The sequence below is a fragment of the Pelodiscus sinensis genome, chromosome 22 (assembly GCF_049634645.1).
Source record: "Pelodiscus sinensis isolate JC-2024 chromosome 22, ASM4963464v1, whole genome shotgun sequence".
NCBI classification, from domain to species: Eukaryota; Metazoa; Chordata; order Testudines; family Trionychidae; genus Pelodiscus; species Pelodiscus sinensis.
In genome coordinates, this window is record NC_134732.1 from 17,759,786 (window position 1) to 17,784,751 (window position 24,966).

General features: G+C 46.8%; 1 protein-coding gene across 2 annotated transcripts in view; it reads right to left on the minus strand.

Moving 5' to 3' along the window:
* VAV2 (vav guanine nucleotide exchange factor 2) overlaps positions 1-24,966 on the minus strand; it is a 409,172-nt gene that overhangs the window by 335,024 nt on the left and 49,182 nt on the right. The gene's annotated exons all lie outside the window — the stretch shown is intronic.

Here is a 24,966-nt window from a genome sequence, read left to right on the forward strand (position 1 = left end):
AGATAAAAATACATTTTATCATCTAATTAAACCCAAACCAACTAGTTTAGGTTTCAGCGGGATTCTGGCCTCATTAGCATTCAGCACCTGAGACAAAGAAACAGCCAAAAAAAAAAAAAAACCAAAAAAACAAACCCCAATCACAAGGAGATCAAAGGAAGAGCCTTAAGAAAAACAGTCACTCCTCTTGTAGTCTGGGTTTCACCTAATGGATCTCCGTTGCAGCCAGACCTTAAGCAAGGCAGCTGGCACCTGGCCCATAAAGCAGAGATATCGGCCGCGGCGTACAAACAGCTGCATTTCTCTGGCAGACTAGCCTGCCTCTCAGCCTCAATCAATTACAGATCCTGAGAGACCTTGTTTAAAAAAGAGCTAAACATTCGAGGTGGCTGCACGGTCTAGTGAAATGCACAGGGATTATTTGGTTGTTACGTGTCTGGGAGGAAGGAAATGCTAGGTCCACTTTCAGCCAGAAAAGCTGTGAGTTGCCATGGGCAAATGAAGAATGGCCAATTAAAAAGTGGGAGAAAGAAAGGGTACTATCCCCATTGTACATAGGGGGAAACAGAGGCACAGGGAGACTAGGACTTGCCCACAGGGAGTTGGCAGAAGAGTGAGGAACTGAATCCAAAGCTCAATTCACCATCTAGTGCTTTCACCATACAGCCACCCTCTCTCTCGTTTGCCTTGGTATTTGCTCAACCGGGGAATAGCCTGGTGGTCTAGCCATCAGGTCTCAGATATCTAGGACCCTGCTCCCAGAACCATTTGCAGGGTCTGCTCAGTGCCAAGCCCTTCCATCACAGAGAAATGGATTTCTTTGCAGCTGCCGGGGAGAGAGTAGGGTCTTCCAACCAAAGCCTTAAAAAGCACTTTGGGCATTATTCTGTACATTCCCTACACAAAGGATTTACCAGAGGGTCCAGAATCAGCACCTCCCTCCCGCAATGGCTGTGATGTGTTGTACTTCAGATGGGGACCATCTCTCCCTGCTTAAAGATGAAGTAATTTACACACACGTTCACTGCTATCTATTTTGTATCTTTTGGCATGAAAGGGACAATTCTCAGGGACTATTTCCTGAAGCACGTGCAAGCACGCACGCGCACACAGAGTCCCCAAAATTGGGTGCTCAGGATTTTACCCCAGAGGGCGTGGGAGCACTCCCACAAGTTTGGAAACATGCACCAGATCTCAGCTCCTGATGACTCCAGATGAATTTTAAATACAAGGACCAGGTGCTCAGTGAATATAAATCCTTTGACTCCAGCTGGAGCACTATGGATTTGCACCAACTGAGGATGTAGCCCTTAGCTTTTAGCTAAGTTGAGGGAGGGGGTGGCATGGATGAAGGGGGTCAGGGTACAGAGCTGGCAATAAGACTCATGTTTGCTCAACTGGCTGTATGCATGAAGTTAGCTCACATCCGCTCCCATTTATCCTTCCCCATTGCCAGTCATCATGAGACTCTCCAAATGACTAGACACACCATTAACACCTGTGCTGGCTGGACGTGATCAAACTTTCCCCATGCTTCTCAGGAAAGACCTAGCACATTGCGAGTGCTACTGGAAGCAAATAATAATAATAGCTTCTTCTCTACCCCCACCTTCTCGTCCTTCCTTTAAAACGCTACAAAAAGGAGGGAACAGTCACTCGCTAGCAACACCAAACATCCCCGAGTTTTTCAAAAGCCAATAGACCTGTAATGTTTGAGAGATTCTGTTGTTCGGGAAAACCAACTCTCTGTGCAGCCATATTTTCATTTAGCGTTAATATTTCCCAAAAGCCAGAGGGCCCCGGGAGATACAACTTCCTTAAAGGTGGACATTTGTCCCCAGCAGCTGTGTAATAAATGAATGGTTCCAGCATCCGTGTTATGCTATCTGGCGTCATTGCATTTAGGAGGACGGTTCATAAGTGCTTTTGACGGAGAGGCTTGTGGGCTGTCTGAAAGCTCTCGAAGAGAAATGTAATAAAGCAGTAAATAAACTCGGAGGAAAGAGAATAAGGCCGACGGCATGATGGATGGGAGATGCGATTTCATCAAGGCGGTGGCTTCGGCTGCCAAGCAAGGTGGGACTTGTATGCAGCAGGGAATTCACGAGGCCAGGAATAAGTCTTCAGGGAGGAACTCTGTTGGAAGGGGCATGTTATACACAATAGAATTGGAGGGCCGGACATTAAGCCATGTTGCCAACTGGACTTTGTCCAAGCCGTGGGCTTTAAATGGACCCTGCAGCATGCAAGGAATGTTGCAGCTTTAACGCTGAAGATAACACGGTGACGAATGACGAAAGGAACTTTCTTTAGCACTTCCTGACCGTGATGTAAAATTTCCCCTTATCTCATGGCAAGCACAGCTCAGCAGCACGGAGCCAAAGGAAACCTCTAGCGGGAGGCCATTTGCCTCTGTTTAATCACCCGCTTTCATGTCAGGGAAACAAAGAACAGATTGGGGGAGGAAGGGGAAGGAAGAGAGTCCACCATAGAGCCCCCACAGATGAAATGTACAAATTCACCATGATTAATGGGGTAGCAGGTATCATCATACAACATGCAGCACAAGCGTAAACCTTTCATGGGAGCTGAGGCCTATTGAATCTCAAGCCCCAGAGTGTCATAAATAGATCTTAGTGTGCCATAGAAGGGCCCTGGAAGAGGACATGAATCCCAGAGAACACACATTTTGTAGGGGTTTCTCCCTGACTGGGGTAGGGCTGGCATAAAACTCCATATGGACTATGTTCCCATAGAGGGTGCACTGAGAGCAAGTCATGGTCTGCCAGAAGGGGCATGGCTGGAACACACTGTCCTGCACAGGGGTCGGAGGACCTGAGCCTAAAGTTAGATTCTGCTCTATGCAGCTAATCTCTGAATGAAGGTGACCGGTGTTCCCTGTAAGCTGAGCGCTTGGGCGGCCACCGCAGAGAGAGTGAAATGCCGCCCAGCTGATTAGCAGAGCCCTGCAGCCAGCAGTTTGTGTTTCTATGGGTGCACAGAACAAAGTTTATTCCACACGTGGATGGAAAAAATTTAGAGGGGACAGTGAAGGCTTCACTCAGCAAATTCCAGATGCAATCTGAAAGATAACCAGAGTCAATGCGACACTGCCAATAGCACCAAATCCTTCAGAGAAGCATTCCTTCTCGATTTGCCCCACTGTCTCCTTAACACAAAGCAGCCGCCTCAGACATGACATATGGTACCACCATCTCCAGCATTTTTTCATTTAAAGCCCATTTAGGTTTAGATTCAAGTCGTGGCTCATCAATTATTTTGGGCAGACAGATTACATTTCTGGCGGTTACAACTTCAGATTTATCTGCCGAGACGTGGAGACTGGAATTATTTTTGAACCCTTTAGTGCAAAGCAGGTTATGATTTTTCCCCGTTTGAAAGACATTCCCTTTGTAGAATGATTGCAGGCTAGGAACATTCCACTTAGGGAGGGTGATTAATGAACTCAAAACACCCTCGTGCATGGACCTCACAGAAGCTTTCCCTCTCTCCACTCCCCCCAATTTATCAAATTTTAGCAATAGTGAAGGATGAAAGGAATCCCATGGTTGATTTCAATTGTTTCCTTTAGCAAGCACTGACCTTGTCTATGAAGAAGCCATAGAAACACTAAGCCAATTAACCACAGGTATAACATGAAAATTAAAACACTTAAGCCTCAGCAAACTTTTGATGAAGCTTCAACTCATGCACCTTCAATTCACATCTTTAGTGAATTAGGCTTAACTTTCCTGAGATTCCTAATGTAAACAAGAGCAGACGCTTAAAGGCCAAGAGCCTACATTTAAACCTTGCAAGACAACTTCCTATCATACAGAAAAAATATTTTATTCATGCAATACTCATTCAGTCTGAAACTCTGCACAGAAGAAAGCCTGGCCAGCAAGGTTTTCAAAGGATGTCCTAAAAAATTTATAACAACTCAAATATTTTGTATCTGAAAAGAGAAAGTAAGGCCAGTGGTCGGGGTACAGGACTAGATGTGAAAACATCTTGAGCTACATGCATGACTCCAGTGCAGACCCATTATGCTAGCTTCGACAAGTCAGGCAAGGCCTCTGCCTCAGTTTCCTCTCCTCCGTCTATAAAATGGGGGTTGTAGGGGTTACAGCAGTGTTTCCTGTAAGCTGGGTATTGTGCTTCAAATGTTGCCCAACTGATTAGCAGGGTGCCCACCATTAGGTTTTTTCTGTTTCTACTGATGGTGCACATCTCCATGTGCCTCGGCGCACGAACACTTATTCCACACGTAGATGGACAAGACGAGAGGGAACATTGGTTAGGGGTTACTCATGCTTTTACAGACCTTCAATCCTGTAAGCAAAGGTGATTGCTAGGCAACTGAGGATCTCAAAGGGCTGAACAAAAGGACAAGTTGGTGGTTAAGAGTCTGGCTGTCAATTGATGTGCGTTAATGCCTGCGATTAATGCAGGGAAGGATTAACGCGTCAATTTTTTTAATCGCAGGCGTTAATGCTGCTCTGCCTCTTTGAAGTGCTGCTCTGGCGCTTAAAAGGGGCAGCGAAGCGCAGAGCCGGGGATCAGCTGGGCACTGGTTCTTAATGCACTGCCCCTTTGAGGTGCCAGGGTGGCTCTTCAAAGGGGCAGCGCTGCACGGAGCCCGGGGTCAGCTGAGGACTCCAGATGATCCCAGGCTTCTGCAGCACTGCCCTTGGAAACACCGGGGCGTCCTTGCCAAGGGGCAGCACTGCACCTAGATAGGGTCAGCTGGGAATTCCAGCTGATCCCAGCCTCCCGCAGTGCTGCCCCTTTGAAACGCCACCACTGAGTTTCAAAGGGGCAGGTGCACTGAGGACTCCAGCTGATCCTGGACTGCCACAGAGCTGCCCCTTTGAAATGCCACCACAGCATTTCAAAGGGGCAGTGCATGCAATTAATCACAATTATTTTAATCGCTTGACAGCCCTAGTTAAGGCATTGGATTAAGACTCAGAAAATCGTGGGGTGTTCAATCCTTTGCATTTCCATAGACAACATCTTGGTTTCAGTTCTCTGTGCCTCAGTTTCCCTGCTGTCAGTGGGAGATAATCCTAGCTTTCTCTCATGCTTTGTTGCATCTCCCAGATTGCAAACTTTCCAGGGTAAGGATTGTTCCTTATTCAAGGTATGAACATGCACAAAGAGATCCCAAGAAATCCTGCCCTGGGTATCACAGCTCCCAGCAGCCTTGTAGACGATGGGTGGGCAATAATTTTTTACCGGGGGCCACTTCAGAAATTTTTGAAGTGGCCCCAGGCTGTACCGCAAGGGATGGGGCCTCAGGCAGAAGAGGAAGGACCAGAATACTTGTCACTACTGTCATCTCATCTAGGGTTGCCAGATGGTTTAACCAAAAATACCGAATACGCCCTCCCCAAAAAGATGGGAAAAAAATTCTGTTGAGCAAAAAAAAGGGGGAGACCAAAGGTGTTGAGAAAAAAAAATCAGCATGGTCCCATTAAGAAGGGTTTTTTTTGCCAGTGGCCATTTTGTTTTTCTATTCCAGCCACAAGAAAAGCCCCTGTGGAACCAAGTAAGTGGAGGCTGGGGGGGGCATCCAGAGGGGAGCCTGGTGGGAGCTGGGCCTGGTTTCCAAGTGTGTGTAGGGTTGCCAGTTGTCCGGTATTTTCACCTCCTGGCAGGGAAAAAAAAAGCAGAAAATACTGAACATTTCAGGTGTCAGGTAATTTGTGAATTGTTTTACCAGACAGGAAGCGAAAATACCAGACACCTGGCAACCCTAACCTCATCCCTCGTTAATCCCACATCTCATCCCTCACCCCAAGATCTCGTGTCTGGAATTGCGAGAAGGAGACAGAAGATTGGGTGGCTGGTGGCAGTTTCTTTTTAGTGGCAGGTGAACAAAAATAAAGATTTCATATTTTGAAATGGAAACAGAGCCACTCCTTGTTTGCTCAGGGGAGTTCTCTGTATTTGTTACTTTTCCTAGTTTAAAAAAAATAAACATGCATAAATGAGCCAAACAGACACAATTATAGGAAAAACCCAATCAGTTCACAGGAGATTTTTGCCTCTGGCATGCTCTCTCAAAGGGAAAAAGGCCTTCAGATAAGGAGAACAGGTCCTGCATTAGGATGAAAACAGGCAGCTATTGCTGTGATTAACCTATTAAACACGCTGAAGTCCAAATCTTCCGCCTGAAAGGAACTCCCCTACCGGAATGGCTGGCTCTTGCCAGTCTATTCTGGCCTAATCACAAGGCAGTAACGAGAATTCCTGGACTTTCACAAAGAGAAGAGATGGTCTCCCACGAAGCAAAAGCTAAAGGAAGTTGGCTCACAGGCAGCAGACAAAGCAAAGCAGAAAACACCCACCCACAGAGATGCACAACAAGTTGAAGAGGAGACTCTGAGGGTTTGTCTACACCAGGCGTGGGCAAAAGGGCCTCCGTGGGCCAGATCCGGACCACCAAGTGGGTTGATCCATCCTACAGAAGCCCTGGCACTCCTCCACCCCCGCCCAATCAGGGCCTAGGGGCAAGGGAAAGTGCACGAAGTTTCCTCCGCCCTGCCCTGCAAGGTGTGCGGTGCTTAGAAGCACCACACACACCTGGCAGGGCAGGAGGAGACTTCCAGTGCTCCCCTGTCCCCAAGCCCTGATTGGCCTGGGGGCAGAAGGGAGGAATGTGCAAAGTCTCCTCCCACCGCCAGGGGCATGGGCACCTAGGGGGAAACCTTCAGGGGAGGGGAGGGGACAAAGACTGCCACTCCCCTACCCCCAGACCTCATGGTCTGTGGGTGGGGACGCATGGAAGCATCCTGGCCCCGCCCCTTCTGCCTGAGGCCCCGCCCCTTCTGGAGCAGCCCAGGGCTTCTTCAAAAATTTCTGAAGTGGTCCCTGGTAAAAAACTATTGCCCTCCCCTGGTCTCCACAGCCGCTGGGAGTTGCAATTCCCAGAGCAGGAGTTCACCTCAAGATATATAGTGCACTAAAAATAGCAGTGTGGACATGCACTGGCTACTCACCTGAGCTCAGACCCAACCTGTCCACCCGGCTACCTTTACCACACTAGCAGTCTAACTCTGCAGGGAATCAAAACTCCCAGCTGCAGTCCAGACGTACCCTTTGGGTTACATCAACTTGTTTCCACTCCAGTGTTCTGGAGATGTACAGCTTTGCAGGGCTCAATTCCCACGTCTACTAAGGCCACTTTCTTCTGCTCTGGCAGCAAAGAAAGCCTTAAACAAGCCCCCTGAGAATCCCCTTTACTGAAGGGTTTTGCACAGCTGGCATCAGAACTTTCTTGTTCGCCCGGGACGGTAGGGGCCACAGAGTCGGAAGACCCCAGAGACCACTGCACAAACAATGAATTATCTGTGTCCACGACCCATGGGGGGCAGAATGTAAATTAGAACAGCCTCAGATACATTGACTTGAAGCGCGGAGGAAGGACGTGCAGCTGGATGCCTCTCAACCCCGAACTTGGTGGGAGCAGTAACAAGAGTTGGTAGAGGATCAGGATCATAGTACGCAACGGTCGCTGGATCTGCCTCCAGCCAACAAGTAACGGAAGGGCCAAGTAGGGCGTATCTAGCCTACGTTAGACTTTCGAAAGAGGATATGCAAATTCTTTCGAGCTCACTTTCGAAGAGGCACTTTCGAAAGTGAAAGTAATTAAGTAATTAAGACTCGGTTTTCTCAGCGAGCCCTCCCGTTTGTCGACAAGCCGCTTTTCCTTAGAAAATGAGGCTTACGCGGCTTGTCGACAAACGGCAGGGTTTGCCGACAAAACCATGTTTTAATTTTTCACTTTCAGAAGTGCCACTTTCGAAAGTGAGCTTGAAAGAAGATATGCAAATTCCCGCGGAATTTGCATATCCTCTTTCGAAAGTCTGGCGTAGGCTAGATACCCCCGTACAGAGCAATGGAAGCTGTAGACCAGGGGTGGGCAATAAGCCAGATACAGTTCACTAGGGTTAGCCCCTGCCAGGCCACCAGTGGTATATTTACCTGCACGTCCGAAATACAGATGCTTGGAGCTCCCATTTACCATGAATATAAAGCTTATACTGGAGAGACTAGAGTGGGGCCAGAAGTCGGGAGCCAGCTCCTAGCATGCACTGACTGCCGGCCCTGCCCCCAGGGTGCTGCAGTATAAGCTTTATTACAGCAGAGTCCTCAGCATGTAACCGTGTAAGAGCTTACCTAGAAAGAATGGAGTGCACTATACCAGCACCTCTATAATGAAAATAGCCAACAGTCTTAAAGGAGCCACATCTCTTAAAAGGGAAATGCCGCTCTTTTTTTTTTTTTTTTTTTTTTGCTCAATAACATTTTCCCTGGAGTACCAGCACTCTTTTTTTTTTAAACAAAAACAGCACTGCTGAGATTTAACAGTTACCTAATTAACTACTTTTTAATATCCCTAATTCCTTAAAAAAAAATCCAGACACACTGACTCTAGAGCGGGGTGGGGAACCTTTTTTGGGTCGGAGGCCACTGACTCTCAGAAAAAAAAAAAATCAGTAGGGGCCGCACACAAATGAGAACCAAAAAGAAAAAAATCCTCATTGACATGACCCTCGACTGAGAAAGAGAAAGACACTCCCCACATTTCCCTTGCACACCAGAGCCTAGGGGGCCCAAGCTGGTTGATTTTGTGTGCTCCAGCCTCACGGTGGAGCAGCAGGGAGGGCTGGAACACAAACACGAGCTCCCTAGTTCTGGGGAATACGCGGGAGCCCTGAGCATCGGGGGCCAGCTCCAGGCAAGTTGGGGCTATATTTGGCCCCCGGGCCTAAGGCTCCCCACCCCTGCTCTAGGGATTTCCTAAATTAATATCTGCCCCTGTGGACTCAGCTAACACACCTGGAAAGGAAGGAATACTCAATCACACCACATATGGAATGAGAATTTCTGAATATCCTTTCCTAGCCAGATGCTTCACCCTCCTAGCTATGGAAGAGGAGCTCCGCACACTAACTGCATCGGCAGAGCTACCTTAAGGCAAGCCACTTCCGTTACCCACCCCTCTTTGATGAGAGCACGCCACAAGAGCATGGCTTATTGGATTGTCCATATTCCCCAGCCGGGGCCCAAGAAGCTTCTCGCCCATAGAGCATGTCAGTATCAAAACCAGCAGAGGGCTGTTTCTCTCCAGGTTTTCATCCGGTCCCAAAGCAGTGCACCAGGCAGCGGTGAAAGCTGGAGTATGAAAGAGCAGGGATTAGCGGTGGTTTGCTATTTGAGCTGCAAAGCACAAGGCACCACAAAAGCAATGCTGATCATTTTACATATAAGCTGGTCTTCCTGCAGAGACACTCCGTTTGAGTTTTAGAAAGACTCCTCACGTCAAACAAGGAAGGCATATGAACACTAAAAGGTATGCGCACGTGGAACACAGAAATCTCTTCGACAAATAGCAAAGGCTTTTTATTTTGCTCCCAGCGAGTTGGTTTTAACCCAACTCCTGTGGGCGCCAGTGTATTGAATCTGGGAACCAGACAATGCGTACGTGCATGCACACTTCAGGTGTATCTATGTCTGCAAGATGGCCAAATTAGATGCAGGTTTTATATGCACATTTACTGTAAAGATCAATTTCCATAATATTGCTGAGATGAGAGGCAGGGCATCCCCAGTCCAGGAACAAAACTTTCTGTAGCCCAGTCTCATGTCAAACAGATTCTGGGCTGAGTCATTTTGATGATCTAAATTCCCCCCTCCTCCCCCAGTTTAAAAGTACAATGGACTTCTTCCAAGAAACCAGCTTCACGTACATGGCAACTCACTATATGCCTTCCTCTGACTGATCTGGTGATTCATTATTTTTATTATAGTAGTGCCTAAAAAGCCCCAAGTGTTCTTAATACTCTGGAGTGACAACTGCAACACAAACTCATGGGAAGAGATGGTCCATAAATACACAAACAAAGGGTGGAAATGGCAACAGAAGCAGAGATGAAGGTGCTTGCCTGAGGTTATGTAGTAAATCAGTGACAAAGCTAGGAAGGAAGTTTTTCTTCATACAGCACTCAGTCAACCTGTGGAACTCCTTGCCAGAGGATGAGGTGAAGGCTAGGTCTTTAACAGGGTTCCAAAAAGAGCTAGATAAATTCATGGAAGTTAGATCCATCAATGGCTATTAGCCAGGATGGGTAGGAATGGTGTCCCTAGCCTCTGTTTGTCTGGAAATAGATGACAGGAGAGGGATTACCTGTTGTGTTTACTCCCTCTGGGGCATCTGGCATTGGCCACTTTCAGCAGACAGGATACTGGGCTAGATGAACCTTTGGTCTGACCCATTATGGCCGTTCTTATGAAGAGGTCTCTCAGGCCACGTCTCCACTTGTGGACAGATCAAGGCTGCAGCGATTGATCTCCTGGCATTCAATTTAGTGGGTCTAGTAAAGACCTGCTAAATCAAATGCTGGGGGTGCCTCCATCAGTGCCGGTACTCCTACTGTTCACGAGACATTGACAGGCGTGTTTCTCCCATCAACCTCCCGCTGAGAGGACAGTGCTAAGCTCAGCGTAAGGTACACTGACTCCAGCTATGTTTTTTACATAGCTGGAATTGCGTACCTCAAGCTGATCTTCCTCTCTAGTGCAGACCTGGCCTCAGTTCAATCCCCAATCCACTAGAGTACCCCGTCTTCCTCTTGTTGTGGGGATGCATGTCTGTAGATCCATGCAACATTGCAGGGCCTGCTCCTTGAAACTGCTGAGTGTTCCCTATGCCAGAGCTGCTCAACTGGGAAGGAAGGGCCCATCAGCACCCCACAGGATCTCCTGGTCTGTGTGTAAAAGTAACCGCAAGGGAAGTACTTGACCCAAGCAGGTCTAGCCAAGGTTTCAAAACAGCTAGCGGTCACATTAAATGCTAGGGTTACCAGATGGTTTCACCAAAAATACTCCCCCCCCCCCCCCCCGAAAAAAAAACACACCAGGGAAAAAATTCTGTTGAGAAAAAAAGGGGAGACCAAAGTTGTTGAGCAAAAAAAAAGGCGGGGAAGACCCCAAGAGTTGTTAAGCAAAAAAATAAATAAATAATTTAAAAAACAGCATGGCCCCTTTAACAAACGCTTTTGAGGCTTTTTGGCCCTAACAGGCTGCTGGCTGCCACCCGCGATCTTACCTTCCTGTGCCGGGCTGGACAGCTCCCCTGCAGAACCCGGTAAGCACCCTGGATTTTCACCTCCTGGCCGGGAAAAAAAAAAAATCAGAAAATACCAGACATTTTAGGTGTCCGGTATTTTCTGAATTTTTTTTACTGGACAGGAGACAAAAATACCGAAGTGTCCGGTTCAATACCGGACACCTGGCAACCCTATTAAAAGCTCGTGATCTGACGCAGTACATTTGTAAGCACATGAGAATGTAAGTAAGTAGGTTGATGCTATCATTCCCGTGAGGTGTAAGGTCCTCCACCGTTTGGGGGCTGTTGCACCTTCCTGCTGTAAGCGTAGGAAGATGCTGTGGTTACTGACTGCACCATGGAGAACTCGAGTGAGTTTTTTAACACTGCCCACAGAATGTTTCTGGCCGTGATGTGCAAGAGCAGTGATGGGAAACCTAGGCTAGTGAGTGGGCCGCATGAGTGGCCCTCCTCCATCTCAGGGGGCCACAGGATTGCCGTAACCACGACAGTCTCCCGGGATAGGATAGTGTTGCTAACTGCGCTTGTGTACTTAAAGGTCGCTAGGTGTGCTGCTGGAACCGTAGCAGCACTCTGACTGGATGCAGAGGGAGCGGGCAGGTCTCTCAGTCAATGTTATGTGCCATCAGCCCGTACCCCACTTCACATGTCCGGGCTTTACAAGCATGTCACCTCAGTAATACTGGAAGGGGAAAAAATATGGATGGAACCCAGCAAAATCTGGCAAACCAGTGCATGGGCAACAGTAAACAAAATGTCTGGCATGCCTCACACAGAACCCTGATCAGCCGCATGGGGCCCTTGGGTCATAGGTTGCCCAACACTGTGCAAGAGTCTTCGAAAACTGGGAAATTCCATTTAGAGAAGCATTTGGATGTTTGGCTGCTGATCCAAACCACTTGAGTCTGCAAAATAAGACTAGAAATCATTGGAGATTTCTTGAATTTCCTGCTTCTGGTCGCACCAGAAATATAAAAAGGGCTCCCATAAATATTTCAGAACTGCAGCTTCCTGCCCCGGCTAAAAACTTGGAAATGCACAAGTGGTGGGGAAAGAAGGAATTACACATCATATTAATCAGAGATGTGTGAAGGCTGCTTATTTCAGACAGTAAGGTTCGGAGGCTAATCAGAGCCTAGCTTTCGGTTCAGCCCCATTATTACAAACCAAGACCAAAAGCGTGGTTCAGATCAGCGTCTGTTACTATAATTGTGTATTGTTCACACTGTGTAACAGGCAAATTTCTAGCCCTCTTGTTCGTGCCCCATCCTGCAAAATAATTTAGTTGTTCCATGACTGAAGGTTGAAGCAGAGCCAGAATGGCATCAGTTTTACTGTATTTATTTACCTTGTGGGAACGTGCGATAGAAATCAGCAGGAAAGAAACCCACCAAAGGATCTACAGAAATTGTTCTGAAAAGCTACTGGGTTGGATTTTCTGGTGGGGTGCAATGTGGGCTCAGAGGGGACCATTGGGGGTAGTAGGGGGAAAGGTGAGGGAGATAGGGGGGAAGGTGAGGGAGATGCATCTTGCCTGTGCAGGAGAACTTTCTACTGATGGAAAACCTTTACACTGTGACAGAGGACCAGCACTCTGATGGTCATTGCTCTGCTTCTGCTCCTCTGACTGCTCGGGGTCAGTAAGCCATGCCTGGCTCCCTGTGGTCCCCTCCATCATCCCTCAACATCATTACTGTGGCCTTAGTCACGGACCAGGATCCTATTGTCCTAGGCACTGTTCAAACACAGCACAAAAAGATGGCTACTGCCAGGGACAGCTCCCAATCTAAAAAACTCTCTGCGGAATTCAGGCAGGGAAGAGGATCTGCCCCCTGGAATTTCTCAGTGAGACCTTTTTTAAACCCTGTCATGCAATTTAACATAGGACAGAGACACCTGCTACTGAACTCCACTGGTCATCTGAAAAATTATAAAGTGCCATATACTGGGCTGAGGGGGAAAAAAAAAAAAAAGAGGTGGGAGTAGAATCACAAAGTTTTCCTTTGTCAATTTTTCTCTAACTAGCTCTATTAGGAAGCTTCTGAGTCTACCAGGGCCCAACCAAAAAGCTTGTTGAATGCTGTGGGACGACTGAGGACTGAGGCCATGCCTTCGCTACGTGGAAGGTTGATGCTGCTGAGCTCGATCTTCTGGAGTTTGATTTAGTGGGTCTAGTAAAGACCCGCTAAATCGAACTCAGAGGGCACCTATCGGCATCAGTACTCCTGCTCCTCGCAAGGAGTAAGGGAAGCCAACAGGAGCATTTGCTCCCATCAACCTCCCGCTGTGGCGACTGTACGGAATCTTGAATTAAAATAAATCAATGCTAGCTATGGAATTAGCAAAGCTGCAGTTGCGTATCTTAGCTCGACCTTCCCTTGTAGCATAGACCTGGCCTTACAGACCGTCAATGAGCTTTTTCCCAGGCATTAAAATTGTATTTGCCTTTTTCATCTGGGACACAGGGTGCTATTGAAGGCACCCTATTAGGCAAGAATAACCACTTTTTAACACAGAGTCAGTATTTTTCCTGACTAACATAAAATGGGAGAACTTGTATGTGCATTTTGTAATCTTCGTTTCAAGATCTCAGCTACTTTCCTTCTCGGTGTAACAAATACAAGGAAATTAACCAACTAAACATTAACTGCAGGTAGCACAAAGCTTGTGACATGAAAAGGAGGCAGGAAATTTGAAAGCTCATGCATCATCCTTAATGTATGCATGAGACAAGAAGGCAAAATGAACTTGAATCTGCTGGATTTTGGGTTGGGGGCGGGGAAGGGTAATATGATTTATGTCATCTCTGTATTGTCCTTTTCAATTGAGCTTTTCTTCTCTTCCTAGGAAGGAGAAGAGTGTAATTTATTATTGCAGAACACCATGCCTTATTTCAAAGCACTCAAATGTTGTAATGAAAGCCAGGTGAAAAACAGAAGGAGAAAAACTGTCACTCTTGAGTCATGACATCATAACTGTAAAGGAAAACCCTCATTGTTGGAAAGGAGTCTGCATTCTGAATTCAAACAGATGTAGACCTTCCATAATCAATGCCACATGTAGGTTTGAACGTCTCTTCTCTGAACTAAGCTGTGCTTTGCTATACCGCCCTGCAACGGCCATTCAGTTATGTGACATAACTGGAAAGCAATATGTGGCTTAGTAGATATTTTATCTTCCAACTTGTATCCATTAGAGGCAAACAATGCCGGTACTTCATGAACTGCAATTCCAATACTCCTGGCCAAGCCACAAGGTGCAATTTTTCTAAGTTAATGGAAGATATGGAATCAACCTGAATTGATCCTAAAATTGGAGGCAATTCAGATTCAGATTATAGAATCACAGAACTGAAGAGACCTCAGGAGGTTATCAAGTCCAGCCCCCAGCCCAAGGCAGGACCAATCTCAACTAAATCAACCTAGCCATGGCTTTATCAAGCCGAGACTTAAAAACCTCTAGGGATGGAGATTCCACCACCTCCCTAGGGAACCTATCCCAGTGCTTCCCCATTCTCCTAGTGAAATACCGTAATTTAGCGAATATGCCCCGCACCTGAATATATCCCACGTTTTTTGCAGTTTGAATAAAAAAAAAAATCTTGTATACCCCGCACACGAGTATAACCTGCAGGGAATACAAGACTGTGTTACAAGCTGTGCGGAGGTGGGAAGAGGGGAGGGGGAATTGGCCACCTTCTGGACAGGAGAGCACTCACCCCGCCTGGTTCCCACGCAGCCTCACAACCTCCAGGCAGGGGAATGAGTGTGTTCCCCCGCCCCTTCCTGCGGCTGCACAGCCGCCAGCCACCAGCCTCCAGGTGGGGGAGTGCTCATCTCCTGGTTCCTGTGCAGGAACCGGGAGATGACCGCTCCCCCGCCCGGAGGCTGGCGGCTGTGCAGCGGGGGAGTGCTCACCACTAGGAGAGTTAAAAAAAAAAAAATTATACCCTGCACCCGAGTATACCTCACAGGGAGGGTGCGGGGTTTGTAAAAACGAATATAACCTGCGGGTTATATTCGCTAAATAACAGTAGTTTTTTCTAATATCCAACCTAGACCTCCCCCACAGTAACTTGAGACCACTGCTCCTTGTTCTGCATCCATCATCCCTGCTCTTTTTCCAGAGGCAGCATTGCCCAGTGGGTAAAGCACGGAACTAAAAGTCGTGAGAGTTGGGTTCTTTTACTGGCTCTGCCTCTAAACTCATTTTGTATCCTCGAGTCTCTTTACCTGTCTGTGCCACTCCATCTCCAAGTGACATTGCTGTTGAAATGCTGAGATCTATGGATAAAAGCCACAGGTAGGTGCCAAGCACTATTCCTCTGCCCTGAAAGGCAACACCCAAACATTTCCTGTTGCGGAACACTCCTGGAGTTATGCCCCTAGACTGCAGAGAGCTGGTTACAGAAGCTGGCATGGGATTAGCCATGAATAAGGCAAAGCTCTCCAAGAAACTTTCCCTGCACATAGCAATGTGACTCACAAGTTTTCTGGGGTACTTCCCAAAATGAGTCAACAGCTGACTTTCCTAGGGCAGAAGAGAAATTATTGAAACCAGACTGGCCCTCTCTCAGACCAGTTCAACCATTCAACTGCAAGTTCTACTTCTCAAGGAACCAAAACAGCATGAGCATTACAGTGGCTTTGAATTTTCCTTTATTAAACTCATGTCAAAATATTTTCCCACTGTCCCGCGCTGCAAATTAGTACAGTCTTTTCCTCTGAAGTTGATTTAGTCTGTCACAGGATACTTGGTATTTTATTATTGTTCTAACGATTAGACAACAGCTGTTTCTCCTCTTTTATTTAGCACTGGCTCGGAGGAAATATTTTTTCTGCTATTCTAATTTCACTGCCTATCCAGGGGCCAGGCTAGGGATGTTAAAATGCGGTTTTCTGACTAATCATGTAGCTGATACACTTTGTATCGCGTACACTTTGTATCGCGTACACAATTAGTCGCTAAGGACTGCTCTGCAGCGCTGGAATGTGGGAAGCTCCAGGAGCTGGCTCAAGCCAGGACTGTGCTGCAGCGCTGCATTTTAAATGCAAGAAGAGCTGATGGGCTCTTCCTATGTTTACAAAGCAGAGGTGCATCATCCCAGACCAGCATGAGCTGGGACTGCTTGGTGCCGGCTTACGCTAAGTCCTGCAGCCCCTGTTCGTGGCAGCCAGGGCTGGCTGCAGCCTGGGATGGCAGCCGGAGCAGCCTCTGAGTGCGGTCCACTCAGGCCGCCGCAAACAGGGGCGGCTTGGCAGCAGCAGCCCCTGTCTGCAGGGGGGGCCCCCATCTCCCCATTGGGGGCCAACAGACAGGGGCTGCTGCTAGAGCAGCCTTCCATATCCCCTCCCGCTCCTCTGCCTGTATTAGAGGCAGTGGAGGGGAGGAGGCGGCACCACGGAGACGGTGATTGGTGCTTTTAAGCCGGCTCCCTGCAGCACTGGCTCCTGTTTCCCCCCTCTCCTTGCTGCCTCTCAGGCTTCTTCTACACTACGAGTTTTCTCTGCAAAAAAATATGCAAATGAAGGACTCATTTGCATGAGTCACAATCTCATTTGCATATTTTCTGCCGACCCGTTATTGCGCTGGGGTTTTTGCGCAAAAACAAGCAGTGCGGACCTTTTCTTTTTGCACAAAACCCCCTTTTTCTCCAAGATCGGTATACCTCCTTTTTGGGGGTATAAGGATCTTGTGGAAAAAGGGGTTTTTTGCACAAAAAGAAAATGTCCACACTGCTTGTTTTTGCACAAAAACTCCAGTGCAAAAACGGATCGGCAGAAAATATGCAAATGAGATCATGACTCATGCAAATGAATCCCTCATTTGCATATATTTTGCTGCGAAAACTTGTAGTGTAGATGTAGCCTCATAGACGCAGCAGAGGGAAAGCAAGTAGTCAATACTCCAGTCAGCTACTCAATAAGCGTATGCTTATGTAGCCCCTAGCCCAGATTGCAATCTTGGCTATTAACATGCAGTTGCTGGCGAAATTAACTAGCACTGCATGCATCAGAGACCAGAATTTGCCCTCTCTCATGTCGGATAGGGCCCATGAGAGGCCTGTTTTATTTTGCTTTCTTTTTACACCTTGTCAATTACCCATGATTCACACTTGGAGGAGAAAAGCAAGCTACAAAACCCCATCAACTTCCACTTCCAGTTATTTTTGCAAAGTGGGATTTAATGAGATACTCTGGCGAACATTAACCTTGTATTACAAACTTCCTGCAGCTTAAAAAGAGATTGTACCAAAATGAACTAAAGACCTCCCTCTCTTTACGTGGTGGGAAGGGGGTGTTTCATTAAGGTTTCAAACATATAGTTATATCAGATTTGGGGTACCTGGCAGTCATTCAAAGATGTTAAGTAGAGCTGGGAAAAACTTGATGATATGCAAACTCTGACTCTGAAAGAGATCCAACTGCGTTTTGCAGCCAAACAAACCTGGAGAACTCAGAACCAGAAAAAACTAGCTCAGGTTTGCTAAAACACAAATCCAGGCTCAAGAACCTGAAGTGAGTTTCAAGAACTTCTTTAAAAAAAATAAAGCTGAAAATTCAGCTTCTAAGTCCAGATTTAGGCACCTGCCTGATTTTTGTAAGGACTGAGCAGTCAGCAGCTCCCATTGGTCTGATTATTTACTATCCTGGCAAAAGTCTAAAGAGCACATATGGATGATGTATTCAACCTTGAATCACTGAGCCTTTGCAGCAAGTTAAGGTCACATTCCACATCTGACCCTTGCACTGGTGCAGCTGTGGGAGACTTGTCTCCTTGTATCCAGTTGGGGGGGGGAGGTGTCACTTTCACCTGTCCACCAGCTATTCCACTTATAAATAATTTCAGGTGGAGACCGTCTCCTCTTTCACCCCATTTGTTTTAAATCTCTCTTTGATAAAAGGTTGAGTATTCTACAGTTGCAGGAACAGTTTTTTCCCCCACTGGAGAGGTAGAATTTATTACAACATAACACTGAAATTACTAATAGTATGCAACTGCACTTTTATAGGGCAGAGACAGTGTATGTAAAACGCATCTTCTGGCTCCCTTGCTCATGCAGCACCATAAAGGGACCGCTCCACAGGTAATGTGAATCAGTACTGCTCCAGGGCCCTATAGAGTCCTTGAAATAAGGCTCTGGATGTTTACAGATGGTATTTCGGAAATGGACAAGCTCAGCAGAAATCTAGAGTATCCTCCTAGCCCTCTTCCAAGCCTGTAATGTTTGCATATCGAACGTAGGATTATGATAAAAGGGGCATACTGCAAAACTGCCATCTCTAAACCAGAGGGGAAGGCTTCAGAGATCTTCCCGTCTCTTCAACCAGGGGATTGGGAGAGCCAATCGTCTCTGTATCACCTCGAGAAGGAAGTTTAATTGCATTCTTGTAGTATCCTTGGGAGCAGAGGAGAGTAACTTTTGACATCCCTGCATTGTAAACCCTCAAAAGGAGAGTATTTTCTTTTTGCATTTTACAACTGCCTGGTGTCCAATATTTGTTGTTCCGACAGTACCTCTTATCTCCACTAGATTAACTAGCACTAAAGTCCATCCCCCCTCCTCCCCGCCAAGGTCTCATTTCCCCTTCATGCAAGAAAAGCTTTAAGATGCACAGAGAGGCTTTCAAACAAGTGTCCACCCACTCTCTGAATTTGCTACCAATCCGTGACTGACATTCAAAACAAACATCTTTCAAAAAGCGTTTGCTGGGCTATTTTACACAATTGGGTCACCATTTCTAATCACTGCAGGAAGCTTTTTGACTGCCACTTGCTAACGCCTCCCTAGTAAATTATGCGCTATAGACAGTCACCTGCGGAGCATGATTCCGTTCTGACCAACACTTCCACTTCCGTGAAGTCATTCCCGATTTATGGGAGAAACCCAAACACACTTCCCGCAAACACACGTGAGCTCATGTTTGCGCATGCAGTCTACCATTGACAAAGGTCAGTTTGCCCTCAACAGCTGACAATTTTGCCCTGCCTCCACTTCCAATATTGCTACTCCGCCCTGGGCTACAGACAGATTTTGTATGGGCGCAACTATGGTTTGGTAGAGGTATGAGTCAGTGAGTGACTTTTTTAAAGCCAAAATAATTATACTAGTTGCTAACAGTGTGGATGCAGTTACATGGTGTAACTTACTCCCTTTCCTGTACAGGAAGAGTTGCACTGGTATAAACAGCAATGTATCAACACCTTTACAGAATGGAGTTGTACTGCTGTAACTAGACCCGTCTAGCTAAAACAATACAACTGGCGTGTTTAGACAAGACCTAAGAGGCTTGTTGAGGAAGATGGAGAAATGTTGTGCTTCAGTGGGAAGGGAAACGGGTGCAACCTGAAACTGCTGCTGATCCTGAATTTTCCTGGTTCCATATTTTTACCCCAGCTATGGAAACAGATTCCTTTAAAAACAAAAACACACACAAAAAAAAAACAGGTTTTCCTCTTCAAATCCTCTTGCAATTTACTGCATTTAAGGCCAGGTCCACACAAAAGGACAGTCCTCTCAGCTTTGAATAAGAGCTGATCTACAAATCAAAAAGGGTTCTCAGCCCAAAAGAAAAGCTCTGACTGCCAAATTGAAGTTATTTAAATCAACACGAATATGCACCAAATACAAGGGCCCACTATTTCCCCAAGTTTTTATAAGGGCAGGCCCTCTGAATTCTGCCCCAACTTTCCATTTCCACATATCCAATTTAAATCCATCTTCACTGCTTAATTTTCCTGTATAACGACCATAAAAAATTGGTTTTTACTCTCATTTAAAAAGTCACTTAGCAACAGCCTGCAACACCACAAATAGTGTGATGTATAAGGCAAATTCTCTAGTCTAGTCTCTCACACACACACACCCACACACACACACCCACACACAGAAAAAACATTATGGGCATAGCAGTGAGCCACTGAAGATGTATATTTCTGCAAGAGTAAAGAGACATGCTTCATATTTGGCTACATATGGACTGAAGAAACCCTGAAGCCTGTAGCCAATTAAAGCAGGCGTGGTACTGCATTTGCAAACAAATTCACTCCTCTTAAACACAGAAGCACAAAGCACAACATTAAGGTGGCAAGCGCCCATAGACAGGCATTTGTCAGAATTTAACATATGCTCAAATTCTACGCAGCCTAAATCAAAGTTAAGAAGAGCATTTGTTTACAAGTCAGCATGAGGGTTTCTTTAAAAAAAAAAAAACATAAAGCAAGTCATCAGATAGGCCTAGCTCTTGTGAAAATGGCTATGATGCACATTAAGCGGGGTTGTTCAGGGAGACATTGCACTGCTGCATACTGCAATCAGAGCTAGATAGGAAAAATGTTTTAAGATTACATAGTATTTTACAGGGCCATAAACACGAGGGAAATAAAACATCTCCTCTCCAAGGTGAAGCTTCCCATGTTAAAAGCTGTTACCCAAAACAAACAATATTTCCTTACGTTCCTAGAAGAGAAAGTTCTCTTAACTCAATGTGCATGACACAGGGGAGGCGAAATCAAATGTTATGTGAAGTTATCATTACCAATCACTTCTGGTTATACTCGAGAAACAGATTGTGACTCCTTTATAGAGACATGGACGCACAGGAACTTTCCCTCTCCAGGACTTATGGAGTAACGCACATCTGTCCAACTGACATCTGGCAAGAGGATGGTATCTCAGAGGCGGGATGAAGTCCGGGAGCTTTGGAATAGTCTGCGTTATTAAAGGCATAATGTATCCTTTCAACAAACACTGGGAAATTGTTCCCACTCACTACCACACACCTATTTAATTTATGTCTGATTTACACTTAAACGGAAAAAAAATCCTGTACAAACTACAATTGGGCAAAAAGCCTGAAAAGTTTGCCAGACAAAAAATGGCTGCCACCTCTCCAAGCAAAAAAAAAAATTAAACAAAATGGAGTTTCCAGGGAATTTTGAACAGTTTTATTAATAATTGTAAATAGTTTTGTACACAGGACAAGAGCTGATCTTTAAACCGCAACAACTTCCATCTCTCCCAGTGGTCACTACTGTATTGTACAGCGTGAGACATGCATGGTTGATTGCTGTGCTCAGTCTCTTGCGCTGGACCAGTGGGAGCGCTCTAGCAGACACACACAGGGCTTCTGAGGAGGAGGGAGTTAGGGTGACCAGAGAGCAAATTGTGAAAAATCAGGACTCCCCCGTTCCCCTGAAGGGGGAGAGAGGACACAGCTAGGTATACATGACAGAGCCCCTAATATCAGGACATAGAATCATAGAGCTGGAAGAGACCTCAGAAGGTCATCAAGTCCAGCCCCCTGCTCTAGGCAGGACCAAACCCAACTAAATCAACCCGGCCAGGGCTTAGTCAAGCCAAGACTTAAACACCTCTAGGGATGGAGACTTCACTACTTCCCTAGGTAACCCATTCCAGTGCTTCACTACCCTCCCAGTGAAATAGTTTTTCACATCTGTCTTGTCAGCTCACACAAAGAACTAAGAGTTGAACACTCCATGGTGGTCAATGCAAGAGCACTGCTGATGGACCCCAAAGTGGGTCTCGTTGGTCATCAGTCAATCTAGCTCGGGGGTGGGCAATAATTTTTGATGGGGGCCCACTCCAAGAATCTGGGAGGTGGTCAAAGGCTGTACTCTTCCATGATAGTAACAGAAGGGGTGTGGGGTCTAGGATGGAGGCTGGGCTCGTGGTAGGGGACTGGAGTGCAGGAGAGCGTGAGGGGTGTGGGAGGGAGTTTGCGGGAAGGAGAGGGTTGTGACCTGGAGCGAGAGAATGGGGTGAAGGATCTGGGAGGCGCTCTGAGTGCAAAAGAGGGGGACAATGGGTTTGGATTATGGGGGTGTAGGGGTATAGGAGGGGTGCAGAGGGTTTGGGTTGTGACCTGGGGGCAGGAATTGGGGTGCAGGATCTGGGAGGGGATATGGGTGCCGGGAGGGGGGCAGAGGGTTTGGGATGGGGGTGGGGCAGAAGGTTGGGATGCCAGAAGCAGACTCTGATTAGGAGACCTGACTCTGGACCAGCAGCCTTCTCAGGCAGACTCCCTGCCTGCCCCACCCCTGCACTGGCTGCAGGGGCCATATGGTCTTGGAATAGCTACAAGCTTCAAGAGAGAGTGGGAGGGTACATTGCAAGCTGCCTGTTGACAACAGGCAGCTCCCATTGGCCTGAAAATGACCAATGGAATTGCGCTGCCTCCTCCCTCAGCATGTGAAGTCTCTCCCCCTTACCCCAAGCCCACAGCTGTTCAAACAGGGTCCCACAGCAGGCACTTTTCTTAGCGGCATGTGGGGGGGGGGAGGGGGGACAGTCAGTAAGCCCACCTGAGGCTCCCCACTGCACCTATGGGCCAGATCTGGCTCCTCGCTGGGCCAGATTTGGCCCAGGGGCTGTATTTCGCCCAGCCCTGACCTAGCTACTGTGTTTGCCAACCCCCCCCCCCCCCCCCCCCCACTGGATGGAATCGGAACTGTGCTGCTAACGCCAAGCCAGATTCTCATTTAGCGCAACCTGACAGGAGCTTGAGCAGGGAACCAGACTCTGTCCCCACAGTTACCATGAAGCTGCAACTAGCTGTGGAGTACAGCACAAGACAGTGCCAAGGCAGCCTTCAGTTTGCACCACACAGCCTCATCTGGGCTGATGTCGCTTATGAATGTGTACATCATCTAGCACAGGGGTGGCCAACCCGTAACAGATTAAGAGCCAAAATAGTGGTGGATACAGCGCAAAGAGCAGAGGGAAAAAAGCTGAGCAAAAAAAGCCCCGGCATTGCCCTTTTAAGGTGGCCATTTTGACATTTGCACAGGACACCGCGATTCCAGCTCTGTCTCTTTCAGAGGGGGCAGGAGAGTATCATCTCTTTGCAGAACCCCAGGGAGCACCAATTGGGAAACACTGGCCTAGCATAAAGTTGTTGAGCAAAAAGAAAACATGCTGCCCCTTTAAGAGTCGCAGGTGCAGGAGCCGTAATTTTTTCTTTGAAGAGCCACATGCGGCTCATGACCCATGGGTTGGCCACCTCTGATCTAGCTCAATGGGACCTTGATTCATAACAATCATGAGCTACCAATATATAAATTACAACATGTGAGCTTATTATATGAGTACAAACAAATCTCACTTCTGACAGATTTGTGGGGGAATTGCCATTAGACACTTTATACTGCAGAGCACGCAGCCTGCAGATTTTTCTCACGGTTATATGGTTACCTAATTAACTGCTTTTTAACATCCCTAGACTGAGCAAGCAATGGCTCTATGGGGGGGAGAAGAGCGTCTGAGCCCCAGGCTCAGCTGGGAGGGGGAGGGAAGTGGGTAGGGAAATAGCAACCAGGTTGTCCTAGGAGTTCCTTGAAACTCTGGGGTAATGTTTGTGAATGTCTGTGTTGTGACAGATGTACTTGCTGACAGGTATTTCAAAATAAATTACCAACATAACTGGAAGTAGCCTGATTACATAGTGTTATTTGACACATTTTAAAATGTTATGCACAGAATTGTTAATATTTCGACACAGGATTCCCCCAAGAGTAGCACTTGTCCAGCATGGCGATCAATGTCTGGTTAACAAAAGCATTGAGGGAGAGGATCTTCACTGTGCACTGGCTCTCAAAAAAAGAGAGATACTGTCAATCATTTCCCCACCGAGACACACGCTGGGGATGCAAGAACATCCTGCCATACAAGCCAAAGTCTATAAAGAGTTGATGTTCTGGGTCCCTATAAAAAGTCCTTAAACAGAAGCAAGGGGCCCTCTCTTTAAAGGCTGCAAGGAGGACTGCCAGAAACAGCTGGGAAAAACCCACAGTGGAAAAGCCAGCTGTTTCACAACAGTGAGGGATAAGGTAAAAGCGAATGTCACAGCCTGGGAGGCATCAAGCCTTTTCTCGCCTTGTGCTTCAGCGCCAGCCCTGAAGGAAAACGAGAGATGCGCTTTCGCGACACCAGAGCCAACGAGTGGCAGCCAGCACTCCGTAACTCAGGAGGCAGTGGAGGAAATATTGCCATGTTTCTAAACAGAACAGTTGCCTGAGTAACTGTGGAATTTTATCCCAGTATGATGTAACTTTAGATGCCTGCAGACAGCAGGAAACAGACAGGGATTTGACAGACGTGTTGACTTCCTCTCGGCCCCATATGCCAACTTACGTTGCCCATCCAATGCATTTAAGCCATTGTTATAATAAAGCCTATCACTGAAAACAAACAGGTGAGGAATATACTGCCAAGACTTATGCTTTTCCAGGAACTTCTGCCTTAGAGAAAGTTTCTAAGTGTAATATTTGAGACCAAAATGGGATCAAAACTAGAACGCAGCTCTTAAGAAAGGGATCTGTAGTTTAATAAAGCTGCTCTTAGCTCACATTTCCTCCTGCTTGATCCCACAGACACAACTGCCTACATTGTTCGAGCACTACAGAAATGATGTCACAAATTATGCAGGATGAGCTTCACTGCCAGCTAGTTCAGTCCTACCAACTGTTAAGTTTGTGCATGCCCTCAATAGGGACCCTAATAGACATAAAATTAACTGTGTATGCATGCATATTTTCAGGAACAGAACTAACATAAGTTGGGTCCTATATTTTTCATCGTCATCATGGATAAGATGAGCCGAGTTCACAGTTTAAACAGAAGTGGTAGCTATTTGCAATACAGTAGGAAAAAAACAACACCACACAAACAATATGCGGTAAATTTTCAAGTTGTTTCAAAACTGCTTCTGGTACAGGTTGAATCTCTCAAGTCCAGCACTCTCTGGTCCGACATGATTTTAGGTAGCTGGTAGGGCTGCCAGATACTTTCACAAAAAATACCGAAC